The following is a 21384-nucleotide window of genomic DNA, read 5'->3' on the forward strand; positions in this document are numbered from 1 at the left end:
ATCTCACGAAGCAGCAGACAAAGCATGGTACACATTTTACTTTGAAGTGCGATAATGTTGTATATATACATGTTTTGTTTATAATATTTTTGATTGTCATCATCATCTAACACGGAAATGTGAACATTGAGGATTGTACCTTTGTATTTTACTATTACATTTCTTTTACATGTCAGCACGAACTATGGGCTTTCCCACAACTATTTTTAGAAACAAAACAAATATGTGGTATATACTGTTAAGAACTTTTACAGACAAACATGCATATTATCCAGATAGGAGACTCCATGAATTTTTAAATTTATTTCAAATACTCTTGATCTATTTCCTTCTACAATGAAAAGGAACATTTAGCATTCTTATCTAAAGACTATATACAGAGCTGATGGACACAATCTTTTTAATTCTAGTCGGAATTAATCAACTATGCATCTATATACACCCACATGGAATTTCACTCTACAGTGATATTGTTTGCTTTTTTCAAAACTACCTCTACCCTTTTTTATTTGGAAAATATTCGTAATTTTCATCAAATTGGGAAATTTAGAATAAACCATGCATTTGAATGAAACTCCAATTTACAGACCCCCTTTCAAGAGTCAAACCCTGCTTTGAAATAAGACCCCTTTTTGTAAGTGATGATACTTAAATAGACCCTCGAATCTGCATATATATTCATTTTAGGCATGAAAAATGTATAAATGAGTGTTTTTCAGTTTGAATTCATGCACAATTACTACTGAGACTGCACTGTTTGGGAAAAAAAATTGTCTTTTTGGGAATAATTTTAAGCCATTGTTTTGTTGTTTTGTTGTTTTCAAATTGGGATTCTTCTCCAGGGGAAAAAGCCTTTATTCTCCACTAATTTAAGGCAAACAATATCACTGCTCTAGCATCTAGTTCTTTTAGGTCACAAATATATTCGACGTAAAACTATTTAATTGCAATACTCATAGAAGAAGACCCTATATCAATACTGAACGAATAACAATGAGATGAAGAACAACGATCAAGAGTTGTTGACGTATTTCTAAACTATGTTGAAGACCTACCTTTAATCACAAAGAGATTAAAAATTCATCTTGAGTTGTCTCTCTTTATCTGTTGTTTTACAGTAATTCACAAATACCAAAATTAACATTATACAGACTTTCTGTATATTATACTCATTTGTGTAGAGGTTCCATCCTCTGTTTTTCATTTATAACTTTTACAGCTAATACAAAAACAATCCTTTGAATTAAACATACATTTTATTACACCAACTTGTTTTTACATTTTCATGACTAGAATATACATTTTTACTTTGTGGCATTACTTTGGCTACAGAGTATTTTATAATATTTTGTTGAGGCGCCAGGGTGACTACCGATTACCTATACAGAATGGCTATCAGATGACCTATGTTGACATAGTGTCATAAAACCCCTGGTAGTTAAACACGGTTACACCACCACCTACCATGTGGAGTGACCGGGGAAAACACTCGTATTACCAATGCTCCATTTATAAGTGCCCCACCTGTTGGCAGGTGTAGGCCTCCCCTCTATAAGATGAGGTAAGGAGGTCCCAGAGTTACCCATCTATAGACCCCACCGTTACCACTAACCACATTTTCCAAACCTGCAAATTGTAGAACTTGTCAGGCCCAGAGCAAGGGCCGAGTGAAATAATCCACCAATCACTACCAGTCTCCCTGGACCGCCACATGAGAGTCCCAGTCAGCTACCAAATCTGACTGGGGTTCTCACCTCCACAAAATTTTCATTATTGAATCATTGGAAAAGTTGATTTTGTTGTGCGTAGGAAAGACTCAACCCCCCCCCCCCCCCACCCCCCTTGTATATTAGATTTCCAGTTTGTGACAAATGAGTTCCATCCGTTCTGTATAAAGACACTTCACTTGCCCTAATGTTCTCATGTAATATAGCTTTCCCCCCGTTTTCTTGTACAAAGTTTTTGACCACTGACTTCACTCTTTTTCTCTTCTGTTCGATTAATGCACCCGCATTCAAAGGGACAAAATGCCAGTATCTGCGCTGTAGAATTGAAGACCATATTATAATAACATTTTTAAATAAAGCCTTGTAACGTAGGATAGAACATTTTACATTTTCCATTAAACCCTTCCCTGTCAATTCTAAATCTGTCAAATCATTAGCTCCACAGTGAATTATTATAAAATGAGAAGAAGGTAAAAATTTTCTTTTGCGTCCAGTAGGGAGTCCAAATCTTTAATCTGTAAACCAGGTTGCCCAATCCAGTATGTTGTTCCTACCATATTTCTTCGCCTCTACGTTGGCCCAATGAACAAGGGAACTTCCAACAATCCATAAAATCTTGGAACCTGTGAAAACCTGTAGCTTGAAACTAGAAAAATTGTAACCTAATAAAGCGAGAATAAGCATGCAATTTCCATCTGCCTAATCTCATAATTACCTCCTCTGAGACCCCTTGCCTGGCTAGTTCCATGGCTCACCCAATTCTAAAACTATGTAACCTAAAATGGCTTTTACTAATATGAAGAATATGTAAATCTTTTTCCACTATACTACTGAATTGGTATCTAGTTAAAGGCATACCAGTATAATGGATAAACAAATCTGTATTGTTACAGGTAGGTCGTACCTTTAAATATTCGTTAATGAGTCGTACCGGACAGTAGTTTTTTCCGTTCTCAGGTATCAACAAAGTAACATACTTTCCCTTTTGGTCAGTATTTGACCACCTTACTCTTAGCTCCAGGACTTTTCTCTTAACTAAAATATCAGAAATTGTTAAGTTGGAGCCATTTATAACAGACTTGAATTATGAAGTAGTGATTTTACCAAACCAAAGAAGGCAACAGAAAAAACTGCTGAAAATAAAGCAGCTTCATATTTATTCTTACATACTTTATCTAAACAACTAATCATACCTGATAACAATTGCACTGTAATTGGTGCTCTAATGTCATTACGTTTTCCCCCCTGAATTCTTTTTATTCCTTCTAATGCCTTTCCAACTATAAAGAATTTTGTAGTATCCTGTATCCCTTGAATTTTATGATGGTATGAAACTCCTGATATATAAGATGATATGGTTCCTCCCGAAAGACCCTGTACTGACAGAAAAAGCTATAAAATTTAACAAATCATTGACTGGCACCGGCCAATCCTGTTTCAATTTATAAGATGATCTAAAAGTACAAAGTTGTGACAGAGCCAAATTGTATGATTTTTGTGTATTCTTGGACACATCTTGATTGACAATATAATCAGCCACCTGACTTAAATGTTCTAGATCTGTGTTGGAATTTTGGTTGGCCACTGGTCTGCTTCTGGAGCTAGGCTTCTGAACTTCCCCCACTGAGAACGAGGAAGACAATCAGCAATTTGTTTTGTTTTGAAGGGATATAAATTGCCTTAACTAATGCATTATTTTTTAAGTTCATTAAAACCATCTGTCTTACTAAAGTCATAACTCTACTTGATTTGCTAGTTTTCATATTAATGATTTGAACAACCGCCTGATTATCAACATGAAAAATAACTTTTTTGTTAACAAAATAGGATTCCCAGGACATAAGAGCAGCTACAACTGGAAACAACTCTAACAATGTCATATCTCTGGTGATTCCAGTCTCAACCCGATGTTTTGGCCATATGCCTTGGGCCCACTGACCTGCAAAATAGATCCCATACCCGCCTTTGGACCCCCTGCACTATCAGTGAACAACACTAATTTTTCATTTGAAACCCATACATTGTCTGTTATTACAGTGACACAATTGTATTGTTTTAAAAAGTCTAACCAAACTTCTAAATCTGCTTTCATCTCCTTGTTTACTCGAAATTTGTAATACGATTTTCTTACCCCGATTGTTGAATTTATGAGTCTGCGACAGAAGGTGCGGCCTGGAGCAACTACCTTACAAGTAAAATTCAGGAGCCCCAGAAGGGATTGCATATCTTTAAGAGTTATTTTAGAACTGTCCAAGGTATCTCTGATTTTTTGTGGGAATTTGACAAGTTTTTCATTTGGAAGTCGCATGATTAAATTCTGTGTATCAATATCTATACCCAAAAACATAAGTAATGTAGTCGGCAAAGGAGTCTTGTCACTAGCAAGAGGAATACCTATTTTGTTGCATACCTCTTGGAATAACTTCAAAGTATTGCCAACTTTTGATGTTTGGCTCGACTCGACAAAAAGAAAATCATCTAAATAATGGAGGATATCATCATTTCCGCTTTTTAGCTGTATTATCCAATGCAAAACTTTTGAAAATTTCTCCCACAGGCCACAACTTATTGAGGCCCCCATAGGGAGCATTTTATTAAGATAATATTCACCCTGAAATTTTATCCCCAACAAGTCAAAATCGTGCGGGGCAATAGGCAAAAACTAAAAGCCGCTTTTACGTCACACTGACTTAATCGGGCAAATGTTTTGTGTCTATTAATCAAACATGCTGCTTCGTCCACTGAATTGTACTGCACTGAACAATGATTATTATTAATAAAATCGTTTATTGAATTATTCTCAGGATAGGATAAATGTTGAATAAGTCTGAAATCCCCATCATTTTTTGGCACTAGCCCCATTGGTGATACAAAAAGTGTGGGAAAAGGTGGGTATCTGAAAGGACCAGCTATGCGACCAAGTTTAACTTCCTTCATTAATTTTCTTTAAAAATTTTGGGTAGCTGTACTGCACTTTTTAAATTGGAACTCTCCCTTGGTACCCTAGAGCCAAAATATTTTAATGAAAAACCGTATTTGAAACCAGATATAATTTCATGTGCTACATTGTTAAGTGGGTAGAATTCTAAATAATTTTCCAAGACTGATACTTTTATAGGAGTAATTCCCAATGAATAAAAATTAATACTTTTTGTTATTTCTTCCTTGGGCCCGGTTATTACATTGGGCCTTTCTGTGTTTGCCACTGCATATTTCACATATGTGTTTAAACCTACAACGAGGGAAGTAGGGACAGTCATTACCATTATTATAGTATTTACATGACATATTTACACTTCCACTATAGTTAGTTACCTTGATTTTTGATGTGTTCTATTGTTTGAAAGTGTAGCTGCATTTGAGTTATTTTTTTTTTTTTTTTTTTTTTTTTTTTTTTAATAATTATTCAGTTTATTGCACTATTGGTTGTTAACAAATACCCTAAAAGGTACAACTATCCCAGATAGGTTTATCCCTGTGTGTGAATTATCAAATGAACCAGGGGATTCACAAGATAAACTTATTATAAGTGGTTAATATATTATTACAATCTATATAGTTTACAAAAACTGCATAGCAATAAAATCCGGAAAACATACGTTCTCTCTGTTTACGTTTTTCTACTTATTTTAATTGTATGTCACGTGGTATAGATGTTTATTATGTATCTTGAACACGTGCGTTTTATTCATTCTTGTATGTTGGAATATTCTTAATTAATTTGGTAAGTTTTAAATTTAATGAAATAACTGTTTTGTATTCTTTAACGATTACTTGAATGCGCTACAGAATACTGAGAAACTTGATGCATTAGCCTATTATGAGTATCAAACATTGATGACATTCTGATGGTATAAAGTTAACATGGTCAAAACATGGACATGATGGATAAAGAATGAGACTTTTTTTTATACTTTGTATAAAGTATTGACAATCGTTTCGTGTAAACAGAGAAACAGTATACATAAAACATAAATGAAAAACATAATATTGCTCTGCGAGTACATGGAGTATAATGTCTTAACTTTCACATAAACAGACACACACACATGTGCCTACACACAAACTTGGTCACAAAACTAGCACACACACACACACTCTCTGTCACACAACTACTCAATCATAAGTACTTGTACGCCTCAGCTATTGAATTACATTGTTGTGAATTATATATATTTAAATGTTTCTTTCAAAAATTTACTACATTTTCTTTCTAAGAGTATACTATTTTCATACCATTCTAAGAATTCTAATTTAAAAACCCTGTATACATCTATGTACTTGTGTTTTAACTCTGATGCATAATTGCTTTTGTAAACAGCAAATAAAACAATTGTTAACAACACATTAATATCAAAATATGAACTGTCATGAATTTTGTATCCAAGTATTAAATTTTGCATTGATAAAATATGTGTACCTATTTTTATTTTATCTAGTAATGACCCAACTTTAATCCAAAATTCTTGTAAAAATTCACACTCTTTGAAAAAATGATTATAATTGTCTACTTGGTGACATATATGACATTGATTATCCTTCATTATTTTCCATTGATAAAGCAGTTGCTTACATGGCAATATATAATTGATCAATTTCCACCTAAACATTTTTAGTTTGTTATCAATTAACTGGTGAAATGTAAAGTTTAATATATCATGTAATTGATTTGAGGAATTTAGATTGAAATTTTTTTTCCATTTTATGAAACCAATAGGTGTGTCACTCTCTATACCTTTGATATAATTATATATATCTTTAGGTTTTAATTTTTTAATGCAAATTGATTTGGCTTTGTTTTTTGTTTCTAAGTAAAGATTTCTATCTATTTGAACTTTAGTTGAAATTGATTGATTTGATTTTAACATGAGTTTCCATTCCTTTTTAATTGCAGATTTCAGTTTAGAAAGTTCTGCTATCCAGTTTGATTTTTCATTCAATTTATTTAAGATTACTTTTTGGGAGATATTTCCTTGTTTATCTATGATATCATTAATAAAAAGAATGTCACTTTCTATCCAGTTTGGAAAAACAAGACTTTTACCATCTAATTTAATTGATTGATTACCCCAAATAAATTGCTGTCTTATACATTTGAAATTTAACCCCTTGCTTATCTTTGAACTATTATGTACTTTATACCAACTTTTTAAAATTTCAAAATAAAATTCTGGCATAATTTTTTTAAAATTTGGTATGTCATATATATTTTCAGGGTTCATGTTAAATAGAGCAAAGTTTGCTCCAAATTTGTTAAAGTAATATAAGGGTATAACCTTCCAATTTGAAAATTCTTCTGTTGTTAACCTTTTAACCCAAGATATATAGATTGATGTTATATAACTATCTATATAAATCATTTTTAAACCTCCATCCTGATAATCATTACATAGGGTAGATCTCTTGATTTTCTCATTTTTGTTTTGCCATATATAGTTAAATATTAATTTTTTAAATTGTGTTAGAAAGTCTCTCGATAAATTAGTTACTGATGCTAAAAAGGTTACGTTTGGTATAATTAATGTTTTTATTACTGTTATTCGTCCAATCATTGTAAGCTTTCTTTTCTTCCAATTTGAAATTGCTTTTTCTGACTTCCTCAAAATATTTTCTGTGTTTAATTTATGGCATTCAATTTTATTAGTTCCAAAATATACACCTAAACTTTTAACGGGGCTTTTATTCCAACTAATGTTTTCATATTTATCTTTAGAATGTTTTAATTTACCTAGCCATATTCCTTCAGTTTTTGACTTATTAAGTTTTAGACCAGAAAGAGTTCCAAATTCTTCAATTAAATTTAATGCCAGGCTTATTTCTTGTTTTGATTTAAGAAAGAGAGTAGTATCATCTGCAAGTTGTGATATTTTAAGACTATGTGTTTTAGAATCAAGTTTGATTTGAAATCCTTTAATACCTGTATCTTGTCTTATTCTACATGCCAGAATCTCTACAGCTATAACAAAAATTATCGAACTCAAGGGACACCCTTGTCTAATACCACGAAAAATGCTATAGGTTTCAGAAATCCACCCATTATTTAGCATACAACCTTTGACACCATTATATAAAGTTTTAACCCATTTAATAAACGACTGCGGGAGACCAAATTTTAAAAGAGCTTCATACATAAATGACCATTCTAACGAGTCAAAAGCTTTTGAAAAATCTATAAATAACAAAGCACCATCTATATTAAAAGTTTCAGAGTAGTCTATGATATCTTGAATCTGTCGGATATTAAAACCAATGTACCTATTTTTTACATATCCATTCTGATCACTATTTATTATTTTTGATAAAACAGGTTTTAACCGTTGGGCTAAAGTATAGGCTATTAATTTGGTGTCTACATTTAGTAAAGTTATAGGTCTATAATTGTCTAGGAATAGCGGGTCATTTTTTTTGTACAATAAAGATACTATTCCTATTTTTTGTAATGTTGTTAATTCTTCTTTCTCGTAACACCTATTGAAAACTTCTACAGCTAGTTCTTTTATATTATCCCAGAATGTGCGATAGAATTCAACACTTAGACCATCTATACCTGGTGATTTGTTTAGTTTCATATTAAAAATGGCTTCTGTGCATTCTTCTATTGAGATGCTGCCGCCTAGAGAGTTTTTCTCGTCATCACTTAATTTATGATCTATCTTTGTTTCTTCAACATATTGCTTAATATTATTAACATCTGGATTTGTACTTTTATATAAATTTTCATAGTAACATTTTTCTAAATTTAAAATTTCTGATGGTTCTGTTATAATTTTGTCTTGCTTATCTTTCAATGCCGAAATATTTTTTTTTGTTTGTCTTGATTTTTCTAAACCTAAAAAGAATTTTGTGCTTTTTTCCCCTTCTTCTAACCATTTGACTCGAGATCTTACTTGTGCACCTTTAACTTCATCTTTATAAAGATTTTCTAGATTTTTTTCAATTTTTTCTATTTCATCTTTAGTTTCTTTTGAAGGATTAATTTTATTATTTAATCTTTGTAAGTTCATTTCTAATTCTTTTATTTTATTTTTCTTTTCAGATGACTTGTATTTACAATACATAACAGTTATGTCCCTTACTTCAGATTTGAAGATATCCCATATATCTCTTGAATCTCTGGTAAGTGCCTTTTCTTTATATTTTAGAATAAGATTGTTTATATGGTTTTTATAATTATCATCTATTAAAATACTATTATTTATTTTAAAGAAACCTCTTCCTCTGCCATGGTGATTTTGTCTTATTTTTAACGAAATGGCTTGGTGATCAGTGTATGATATCATAGCAGGTCTTATATCAGAATTGATTACATGTGGCCTTATATCTGGACTGATCAAAAAGAAATCTATTCTGCTTGTTATATTGGTATTGTTTTTCCTTCTCCATGTAAATTGAATTTTGTTTGGATTTATTTCCCTCCATATATCTATTAATTTGTGTTTTTTAATGAGCTGTTTAAGGCTATTTACTGGTTTATAGTATTTATGAGAGCTATTTGATTTCTTATCTATTTTAATAGGGTTTCATTCGTGTCCCCTCCTAAAATTAAAATACCTAATCGATTATTTTCTATGATGTTATTTACCTTTTTGAAAAATTTATTTCTGTTAGTATGAATGTTTGGGGCATATACATTTATTAAGGTAAAAATGTTATCGTTAACTTCAATGTTGAGCAAAATAATTCTGCCATCATTATCTTTAACTTCATTTATTAGTTTATAATTTAAACTGTCTTTAATCATTATTGAAACGCCTCTTGATTGGGAACTTCCATAGCTATGAAAAAATTTACCTTTTACTTCACTATTAATAATATGTTCATTTTTCTCTATTAGATGGGATTCTTGTATAAATAATATATTACATTTTTGATGTTTATTCCATAAATATAATCTCTCTCTTTTCTCTTTCTGTCCTAAACCTTGACAGTTTAAGGATATAAGATGTATATTGTCACTCATTGTTTTTACCTAAGGAATATTCAATTTTATACATTAAATATAGCTGTACAATTCTGGTTCTCATAATTAGTGTAATAACCCACTTAATAGTACATGTTAATGAGACTATTATTAGAACAACATGTCTTATTACATTATTTACATGTTTGTAAATACACAAGGTTAAATGCACGGTTAACTTCTTTTTTTCAAAGACACAATATAGTAATAAAAATATCATTATAAAAAAATATATTTGCAAGAAATTACTATTATAACAGTATAACATAATATAAATAACGGGTTTGATTATGTTAACCCTTTTCGAGCTAAATTTTGTTTGTTTACATATCAATACTATGTATCTCATACACGAATAACAAAGCTTAATTGTATTTAAATATACAAATGTATCATTCAAATCACTGTTCACTTTTCCAATAATCAGGAAAGATTCTATCATGATTCTCTTTGATCTCTGAATTGTTTTATCGAGTAATCTATTTTTAGATACGGTGAAAACCCAGAAATTTAGGGGTTTTTGGAATCGGGTCAGCATGCATATGAATATAACTGTAGTTATACTGTTTTTAGTTAGGTATGTCACATGTATGACGATAATGTAAATTAAAAAGAGAAAGTATTTTTGAACAATTAAAAATAGTTGCAGATACATGTTTACATTAATGATTACATTGATTGACCTACTTAAATAGTTGTTTATTGATGTGAGTGTTTGATATAAGCTATTTTGTAAAAGAACAAACACATAACTTTTATTTACATACATGTATGTATCAATTCTTTTCAGGTATTTTAGAGTGGTAGTTACCATGGATGTGGACGTAGCTTGTAAAAAAAATATGTGAACTATATAGGAGGAACTAATTTTCAGTTTTTGGATACCTAAAGCAATAGTGGTGTTTTTAATATGCCAATCGTTGAAATTGATACTATCTGTATCCTGGTGAACTAAGTGAGATAATGTATATGGCAGATCTTGAGCAGTTTTAAAGTTATTCCTAGTACATGTATGTGAGGAATTGACACATTTATTAACATGGATTTTATATTTCAAAGAAGTGATTTCATCAACTAAGTGATATGGAACGCAGCTAAAGTTAGTCAATTTACCAATCAAACTGACACCATTCAGATTGGGATTTACAGGTGTTTTGAATTGATTCATGGTTAATAAAAAGATGATAATAACTTTCAATGAATCAACTATTTGATCATATTCATTTGTTTTCATGATATTCATATAAATAAAATATTTCATATCAACATTTAATATATTTTTCTTTACAGAGTGTATACAATCTAATATTGTATCACACAATGAATTATTTTTTTCACATTTTTCAGATAAGATAAAAATATTACTAACATATATACACATGCACAAAAACTGTGCATTGAAAATCACACTACTGTACATTAAAGTTAACTAGGACACTGGTTAGGGATTTGTCTTCTGTTTTGTCGGCTCGACTACTCTTTTGTGTAATTCATCAGTCGGCGTTGTTGCTTGCCTTTTCCCCTTTGATTGGCTTGGAGTTTTCGGATCTTTAAAGTTCATATAGTGATCCAAGGGTCCAGAAGCTGACTTGGGAAGATTTTGTTTGTTTGATTTATTTTTGTTTGATTTTTTTCCATTTGTCTTTTTGTCTTTTTTGTTTGTCTGCTCACTGATCGCAGTAATTTGTTCAGGTTCTTTGTGGACTACCAATTGTTGGTCATCATCTTCGCTGTCATCATTTGAATCATCACTACTTTCACTTGTGGGTTGCTTATCTTTAGTTTCATCTTTAGCGTTATCAATGTTAGCAGCTGCAGGTACACTATCAGTAACAATCGAATCAGCATTCTGATCTTGATCTGCTGTTGGATCGTCCATCGGTTGTTGACATTCTTTGGCTTTATGACCTGATTTGCCACAGGAGTTACATACCCAGTCATTGTCACAGGTCTCCTGTTTGTGTCCCGTCTGTAAACACTTGTTACATTTAGCATAAGGATTTACTACAATTTGGTCTTTGTGGATGAGTAGCGCTTTGTATTTTCCTATACTAATGAATCTAGGTAGCTGTATACCAGGTACTGGGCTTACCATAAATAAGCGGTCTCCAGTTTGACAGTTGGTAAGAAATCCGTTGATACGTAGTCTTTCACGATTGAAGTTGTGAATTATGAGATTATGTTTGGTCTCAAGATATCTACCAATTTGGTTGTCGTCTGCAGATAAGGGTACATTTTTTATCCGGATGCGTAAGTAGTTGATGTGTTCTTTAACTACAAATTTTGGGTTTCTATCATGTACATGGATGTGTTTTTTCCTGATAGTGAGACCATTAGCTATCAAATGTTCCCTATCTGACTCACTATCAAGATAAATCCGCCACATTCCATTAACCCTTTGAAGACCTTTCAAATGGCTTTCTTCAACTACTTGGCCAATATCACTGTACAACTCTGCATGATTTAAAAAGTCTACAGGTTTTGGTTTTATAGTACCGAAGAGATCAGTCTCTAATATAAATACAGGTTTGGCTGCAGAAAACCCAAAGTCACTGTTTTGAGCTTTACTTTTATCATTTTCAGCTTTTGTGGCATCCGCATATGACGCCATTTTTGTTGTTGTTTGGTCACTTGCCGAGTTTTCATTAAAGGACTTTTCGTTACTCATTTTTACCATTACTTCAAGATAAATACGTTTAGGTAGATTATTTATCAAATACTTGTCGCAATAAATACGTTGATAAGACAGTTCTTCTATGAAATCAGTTTACTTTTTCGGGAGCTCTGAAAAGTCCGTGGACATTTAACAAGGCCCCTTACGATCTTCTCCTTTAACAAGGATTTGAGTTATAATTACCACGATTTTGTGTATTTGTGATTGCACTGACACACTGTTATGTACCGTGGGAGATGTGATGTGTAATAGCCAATTTTCACCGTGTATATTTCCCCAAGATAAATTTGGATTCTTTTCTATTTTTAGCCTAAATTGCTCGTCATAGGTAGCCCAGTTTTCTGACCTTGTTGCCGCTAATCTTATATCGCGCATATATTTTAACAATTCCTGTGTCCGTGTGCTGTATTTCTCAATGTAGACACTTATAAAAATCAGGAATGCTGAAGTCCATTCATTTATTGACAAATAAACCCCCGACGATCTTTTTTCTATGCAAATTTTCCCCCTTTTTAATTTCAAATCGCCCTCGTCAACCTCTTCCATTTCTTTTTTGCGTTCTCAAAAGAGAATGAAGCTCTATAAACTTTCCCTCCCAAATTTTTTCTTTAATTTTAAAAGACATGTGTTCCCCCACTGTGTCATGAACGCTAGATTCTTGTGACGGAGTGAAATGAACGGAATTATTTGCAATTTCGTGCCTTAAGGAGGGGAATGCCCGTGAATCCTCCTCCGACTCATTACCTGATGATATATCAGTAGTTTCCTCAGGCACTTCTGCCACCACATGTCCGACCTCTTTTGTTTTCTTGGCAGGTCTTCCTCGGCCAGCTCCGTCTTTCTTTTGGGCAATTTCTTCGGGCTGCACTTTATTTCCTCTTGTCCTGCTGGTCGTTCTTCTTTTCTTCCCCATGGCCCTTGATGGCGATCCTACGGCATTTCTCTTGTTAGGCATCTTCTTTTTGGATATTTTAACTTATTTGCACAACACTTGGTTTCTTGTTGACAGCAAATTAACAAGTGCCCGATACGGGAATTCTAAAATTCTATTCTAGCTGATACGGGAATTCCAAAATTCTGATTCATGCTGCGAGCGCCGCTATGGCCATGCCAAATATGGCATTGAGCTACAGGCTGCAACACCCACACACCCACACGAATTTTTGATTGAATTAAACTAGATTATTGAAAATATAAAATTTTTATAATCTCAATTAAGTTTGAACTTTCCAAAAAGCTGCACAGACGGCTTAGATGTATCCGAGTTTTAAGTACTACTAGGAATGCATTTTGTTGCCGACAGTACAGGAAGTGTGGTACTTTCTATATATTGATTGATACGAATAAATTAATTTTTAAAAGTGTACGTTATACACTCTGGGTTTTAAAATCTTGGTCGCGTTGTTTGTTGAAAATAAAAATATACAAATGTTCTCGACTTCGAAGGGGTGCCTAGAATAGCATAAATTATATATTTTTCGTAAACTTTGTAGAGTATAATAAAATTGAGAAAGGAAAACTAATATTAGTGCGTATTACAGATTAACAAAGCAATTAGGTAGATTCATGGTATACCACCATCTTGCATTGTACTTTTGCAGTGACCAATCAGTCTACTTGTTACCAAAATCTCCGAATTTGTACACAGATGTTCAATTTTATTGATAAGAATGTTTATCTCTATGAAGAAAACTTCCTGATTTATCGCATTCTATATATTAATTTTGTTTAACAAGTACCAAATATATGTGCTTTAGAATATTTTTTTTCAACTAAGCCAGTTAAGGCGAGATAACTCTTTTTAGTAAACAATGATAATTCATGATCGGTTTATCAGTGGATGTATTACTGCTAAAATATTGCGTTTTTATGATGATATATATATATATATATATATATATATATATATATATATATATATATAACATGAATAATAGAAACAAAAGAAGTGATATCGTCCAAAACAAATCTTGCTAAGGGGATATCATGGACGGATAACAGCCCCATGATAACAAAGCTATTACAAAAGGAAAATATGATTGTCCAAGATTCAAACGCATTAACAAAGACTAATGCCTTAGCTAGTTCACTTAAATGGACCTTTAGGTTGTGGAAAGGGGGGGATTCTGATGAGTGTGTATAGACACACTCAAGTGGCAAGATTAAGGGGTTATGATCGTTGCCCGTAATTGTACGTCGGATCATATTAGGTTTTTACTTTCCTGCGGTACCGCAGGAAGTTCTGTTGAGGCCATCTCATGTCTGAGTGGCCGGTTCTGAATTGGTACCAGTTCGAGCTTGACTGTTTTATGATAATAGTATGGCCTATGTATTCAGCGTACATATAGAGTGTTATGATATAGAAACTGTTAATCTTTACTCCTCTGAAACCAGGGGGTGATGCGAATAAGACCCGACGTATTTGGAGATAACAACCCTCGTTCGCATTAGGCTGAACCTTGAGGAACTTGAACATCCATTGCTACCAATAGTGCACAGATTTGTCAGTTAAATCAATTATGTCGGCATTCTGTAATCATGTCAGACCTTGTCATTCTAAGTGAACTGTGGCCGTTATTTCCACATTAGTTATTTGTTTGTTATGTTTTTGCCTGAAACTTGATTCTTTCAACTTTTGCAACTTATATTAATCCCTTTCCACTTTGCGGGTGCGAGTGATGCCTTGTAGCGGCATTATCCTGCTCTTTTTCGAAATCTACAAGGGTGTCTTTAACGTGCAAGAGCTATGGCTCTCTCTTAACACAGGTCAGCTATTTATCGTCCTCTTCCAACGGACTATCATCGTTTCCTCAAGACCATACTCGCAAATGGTGTCAAGGGAGAGCCGAAAATTCAGCCCCTGTAATCATGTATCATTAAATACCAAATGTTATATATGAATTACGAGAAGGGCATTGAGTATGCCCAAAATAGCAGGTTTTCACCTACAACTGCAAATTGATACAAACTCGAGTATATGAATCAACAATATATATTTTTTCCATGTTCATAGTTCCTGATTGATTTTATAGCTCTTTGTTTTCAAACAAACAGATAACAACTATATTGCATTGTTATAAGTTGTAGTTTAGAAGTCAGAAATTTGGTGTTGACATTCATATCAATTATAAATGTTTTGTATAAATTTACTGTTTGCATAATTATGAATTATTGGAAGTAGTAAGGATGTTCGTATCCCAGACATAGATTACCTTAGCCGTATCTGAAAAAAACTTTTTGGATTTTTGGGTCTTCAATGCTGTTCAACTTTATACTTGTTTGGCTTTCTAACTTTGTAACGATCTGAACGTCACTCATGAGTCTTATTAAGAAGACATGCGCGTCTGGCGTATCAAATTATACGCCTGGTACCTTCAATAACCATTAGCTGTATTCGTGGATCGCTGTTTATTTTGTTTTATTTTAAACATAAATCGATGTTCATTACAAAAACCTTCATTTAGTGTTTTCTTTTATCATTCAAGTGTTTAACTTTATTCTTAATTTTTCTATTGATAATGACTAGTCCTTCAATAATAGTATTTTACTTGTCACTTTATGATTAAGTGTTTGATATCATCGATGCAGTTAAAAGAGAAAGACATTTAATAACATTTCTAAAGGGTATGAATAACTAGAAGGGGAAACAATATCGAATTCTAATCTGACAATACACACTATATGACTTCTTTATCTCGAATTGTCGATGTAATTTAATACTAGAATGACCTTCATATAGTATATGGTGAAGGACATACTACTTAAACGTAGTCACTTCATATGAACATTAGTTTTACATAAACTTAGACCTTGGTATTATCTCAGTCAGGATTCTACTTCGTCAACATTATCTCCCCAATACGCTACCTAATTTTTATAATTGTAAAATTGAAAGCCATTATAAGGATGACGCTGTCAATTTAGCTCCTTAAAACAGATAAATATATCCACAAAGCATAATTACGATCCTTTTCGATATGAAAGTTGTATTTTAAAGATAAGTGTATCTATTAACTATTTAGAATCATTTAATGGACGTTTATACATCTGAATAACTTAAAGCTATTATCGGATCGGTTGGCATGCGAATTTTCGAAAGTTCAAAAATATTTAAAAAAAAATCTTATTAAATATTTCGTGGAATTGCAGAATAAACTTTTCAGAGGTTGAAGACTAATTATCCTAGATAACACACACATAAAATGAAGTTTTGTTTGAAGATATACATGTATGCATTTCAAAGATCCAACAGTGATGTCTGTCGTCAACTACTCTTAATAAAAAATTGTTATTCAAACACACATTTTCTACTGGTTAGACTCAAGAGAAAAGTATTTCACTTGACCCTTTTATCTTATTTTTTAGTACTGTAAATTGTAAATGTTATTATATCAAACAAGAGCATAATATATATAAATAATAGAACTTGAAGCGAGGTGCTGTGTGAAATATTTTTCTTTTATACATTTGCAAGACATAATAGTCTACTCAAAGTCGCATAAACATACAAAAAGTGTACTCCACTTTCTCTTTGTGATCATGTGTTGATGAAATTAGTACCTATTTTTCACCATAAAAAAATGTCGCCGGGGGCAGAGATGCAAATCATTGCTTTAAAATGGTCAATCTGTTATCTTTCTTTGGAATTATTTTCTGTGGATTTCATGCTTATGCACACAAAACAAATCCAACTGTATTTGCACCTACCACAATCGACTGTTTTGTGAAAATTTGACTACTATTTAAACGTTTACAAATATTTCGAGGCTACATATTAAAATTCATGTAAAACAAGTATGTAAGATGCATAAAATCCTAAGTTATGAACCTTTATTTAACATTTAAATCCCATAGAAACATATGTAAACAATAAGGATATCCCAACTTTGCTTTTTTACCTTCTCTATCAAAGAGTTCCATTTCTTTTGTTTAATTTAAACTGTGTTTCCACCTGATCTATGCTTAAGAAAGTATTAGACTATTCTATAATTCGTTTTGTGATGACATGAATTATCATTGCAATGGTCATACTTATAGATTTTTAATAAACTGTTCACAAAACTATGACTTTTTAGAAATATGACGTACTGTTTACGCCAATTACAGATCTTTAAATCTGCATTAGTCAAAATCGTTCGGAATGTTGTGTCCTCAATGATTGCAAACTTTGTTTTTCTTTATTCTTTGTCCTGGTTCCTAGGAGGAGTTTAGTAGTAATCGATAATGAATAACCCATTAACAAAAAAAATATTGAGTATAACTTTTTGATCTATTGTTTTAATTTACATATTGATTGACGGTAAAAGACATTTAAGGAATGACTGTAATATTTTTTCTGTCTATAAAGAAATAACATAAAAAATTTGGTGCAAACTGAATAACGCGCGTAGCGGGTTATTTAACAGTGTGCACCACATATTTTATGTTATTTCGAATAGACAGAAAAAATATTACAGTCATTTCTTATAATTTAATTCTAAATTCCATTTTAAACCGTAGAAAACCATGAAAAAAAACGTTGATGACGTCACGGTCACATGACTAAATTATGTCTATGGGCTCATATCAAAATAACGTCAGCCAATCAGAAGACGTGTTACATCCAAAATTAAATTATTTTTAGATAAAAACGATAAGTAGGGATAACTGTATTGGAACATACTCCGTAAATGTACGAAGAAATAGAAGTTCTTTCTCAAATTACAAGATTATTTAAAAAAAAAAAATATTTTATTGTGTGTGATACTCCCAATAATGCGACTAAGTCTTTAGTTTTCTATGTTGCGTCTTCTGTACTGTTATTTGTCTGTCTGTCTTTTTATTTTTAGCCATGGCGTTGACAGTTTTATTTAAAACTATGAGTTTGACCTTCCCTCTGGTATTTTTCGAACCTCTTTTATGATAATTATATTTCTTGATATTTAAACATAAAACAACCATATTGGTGTGTTCATCACACTATTGACAATACTGTATATGTAAATATATAAATTAAAGTCAGATGCTGACCATCGGAACTAGCAACCTTCCTAGAATGACCTCCAAAAATTAAACTAAATATTGTCTGAATGGGATATTCCAAAACAAAACTTTGTATAACTGACAAACCTAAAACTAATAATGTACCACTAACAATATGTATCTTTCCAGTTCACGTTTAAAACATTTAAAATAAACGTTAATACGGCAAGAAAAATCCATGATCCAAAGTAAAGAAGAAGTCTTAACCATCTGTCCATTTACGTACGACTTTCTATCGTTTGACCATTTTTACATTTTACATAGTTGGTCATAATCCGATGCGTAGTTAAACAACAGTGACAGTCTTATTCTTAAGCCTCAATTACTCATTGTCTAAAATTTCGACTTGGATGTGCAAATCTATATTTTCTAGAAATGTTCATACCAATTATTTCTTTTTTTACTAAAAGGGTTAAAAGAATACATGAGCATTTCGATTGAGAACAGATTCACAAAATTGTGTCCGTTGTTTTTATAAATGTAGAGCTCGTGCAGGAATCAAGAATTGTTTCATAAATAATTAGAAATTTGCCGAGTATTTCACGAAGATCATTCTGTGACCTTTGTTTTAATGTTTCCATCTTACAAAATGTAAATACACCGTCCAGTTTACCTATAAATGCCATAAAAGCCAATGATTTATTCATTTCATATTTTCAGCCTTTCATTGATGTAAACAATTATCTAATTAAAGCAAACTATGTCCTCAACTCATATCACATATATAGCCGACGTTTAAACAATCATTATTAGTCTTAAAACAAATTTACTTGTTCCGGTTTTTATTTTTCCGAAGAATTAAGTTCTTAAATTTCTTTTAGTGTTTAGGAGTAAATCAAACGAAAAAAAAAAGAATCGGTCTTGGATTAACGTAAAAATTATAACACGAAAAGATAAGAAAAAAAAGAATAAGTGCTGCGATTGATCTATAGAAAGGGAATGGCAATTATTCACTCATAGGAAACGTAATCCACATGTAGAAATAAATCCAACCCTTCAGATAGGGCAATTCCTAGAAGGACAATGTACACAGTTAGCAGCTGACTCTAAACAATAATATTAGCACTTTTGAAGGATTTTTTTGAAAAGTTAACTCTCTCATTCCGCCTGTTTTTTTTTCTAATAAAGTTTTTATCACACACAGTTCAAAGCAAGCACATCCTAACAGAGTCGAAATTCTAATATCTATATTTTCGAGCCACTTTGTTGGTCCCACGTTATTGTGTTAGCTACGAAGGCAAGATGTGCTGGTATCAATAACCGGTAGGGTCGTTTGTTCTTAGCGACAACGACATCGAATGTCAAAGGCAACTTTGAAATACCGAACGACCAATGGTAAATCACCCAGCAGAATGTAAGAAAACAGTGCAACCAAAATTGCTAAACCCGCCACTCCAATAACGCATGATGAAGTTCGACCGTCAGGCGCACTACTCAATGTCCTTTTGTAAGCTGAAGTTGTTGTTTTATCGACAATCAGATCTTTTTCCATACTTGATATGGCTTCCACAAGCGAGGGGTCATCGGTTGAAAGATACAAATTTGAAGCATGTGAACAATTTACCATGCATATTGTATCGTATACTGTTGATATAAAATTATAGGTTTCAGTGTAATTTACTGTTGAAGTTAACGTAAACATCGTACTGTAATCTATCTCTCTCGTAGTCAGTGATTCTACCGATGTACTTGTTACTATCACATTGTAAGTTACATTAACAGTTGAAGTTACATTCATAGTTTCAGTTACATTAAAAGTCTCAGTGGTGCGTATTGTTTCGTATTCGGTTATAGTTTCAAACTCAAGACAAGATGTATCGGTAGCTGACATGTATGGTTGGACTAAAGCTACTGAGGGTGTAAAAACTGAAATGTAAATGTTAACATTAGGTGATATACAAGTGACAATATTTCAATTATTTTGATAAATCGTTGACAACTGGCAATTTGTCTATTTTAGTTGGAGAAATGACTTGTTCCAAAGACAATGTCGGTTGATCGTTTTTTTTCTAATTATAAGTGTATTCATCGGTTTATATATCGGTCTGTTACTGATAGTAATCTTAACATGCATATCTCCACTGTAAATCAAAGTATCTTAAAACAGGAAATAAGTGTGCAGATTCCAAAAGCGTTTAAAAGTTACAACTCATCACTACCATACTGCTGATACACAGCTACTTTTGCATAGGTACTATTTCTGTACTAAAAATCTGTAGTACTGGAAATGTACTTTTAATATTTAGTACTAGTTCTTTACTTTAAAATTATTGTAATATTTAGGTACCTGTTTTTTAAAGTACTTGTTTTGTACTAAAAATTTTGGTACAGAAATAATACCAACAGTGATTGCAATATTCATTGTTTGATAATCAAATTTTAAGTTATTTGAAATAGACAAACTGCTGAAAATGTAACGGTGTAACCATAAATCTGTATAACTAAGATTTCAAGTACAATTCAAGTTCTGTAAAATACATGTACCTAAATATAACAATAATTGTAAGGTAACAAAATTGTACTGAATATTAAAAGTAAATGTTCAGTACTACAAATTTTGGGTCAAATTGTACCTATGCAAAAGTAGCTGTGTACGATATGAAGTAATCTTGGAAGTAGTTCCTAATATAATATATGTTTTGAAAAATGAACAGACAAACAGACAGATGAGGTGACAACACAATAAGTGAAATATATATATATATATGTATTCGGTGTATTGAAAAATAAGAGGCAAAAAAAGTTTACTTCAGTTCATAACTTTGTTAAATTAGTTCTTTGTATAAGTTTTTTAAAATGTTCAAATACTTTAGACATCAAGTATCACTGAAGAAACATTTATTGTCGAAAAGCGCATCTGGTGCATTAAAATGGTTTTGATATGAGTGTCACTGATGAGTCTTTTGTAAATGAAACGCGCATCTGGCATATCAAATTATAAGCCTGGTATCTCTGATAACCATTTACCGTTAATGAAATTGGAATGAGACAAAAGAACAAAA

General features: G+C 32.0%; 1 long non-coding RNA gene across 1 annotated transcript; it reads left to right on the forward strand.

Annotated features, from left to right (window-relative positions):
• The first annotated feature begins 5371 nt into the window (after nucleotides 1–5371).
• On the forward strand, nucleotides 5372–10955 carry LOC139520882 (uncharacterized). Its single transcript, XR_011663967.1, has 3 exons — nucleotides 5372–5451; nucleotides 8764–8843; nucleotides 10478–10955. It is a non-coding gene; the product is annotated as an uncharacterized lncRNA (long non-coding RNA).
• Nucleotides 10956–21384: the final 10429 nt, after the last annotated feature.

Source organism: Mytilus edulis, chromosome 4 (assembly GCF_963676685.1).
Source record: "Mytilus edulis chromosome 4, xbMytEdul2.2, whole genome shotgun sequence".
In the NCBI taxonomy this organism is placed as follows: domain Eukaryota; kingdom Metazoa; phylum Mollusca; class Bivalvia; order Mytilida; family Mytilidae; genus Mytilus; species Mytilus edulis.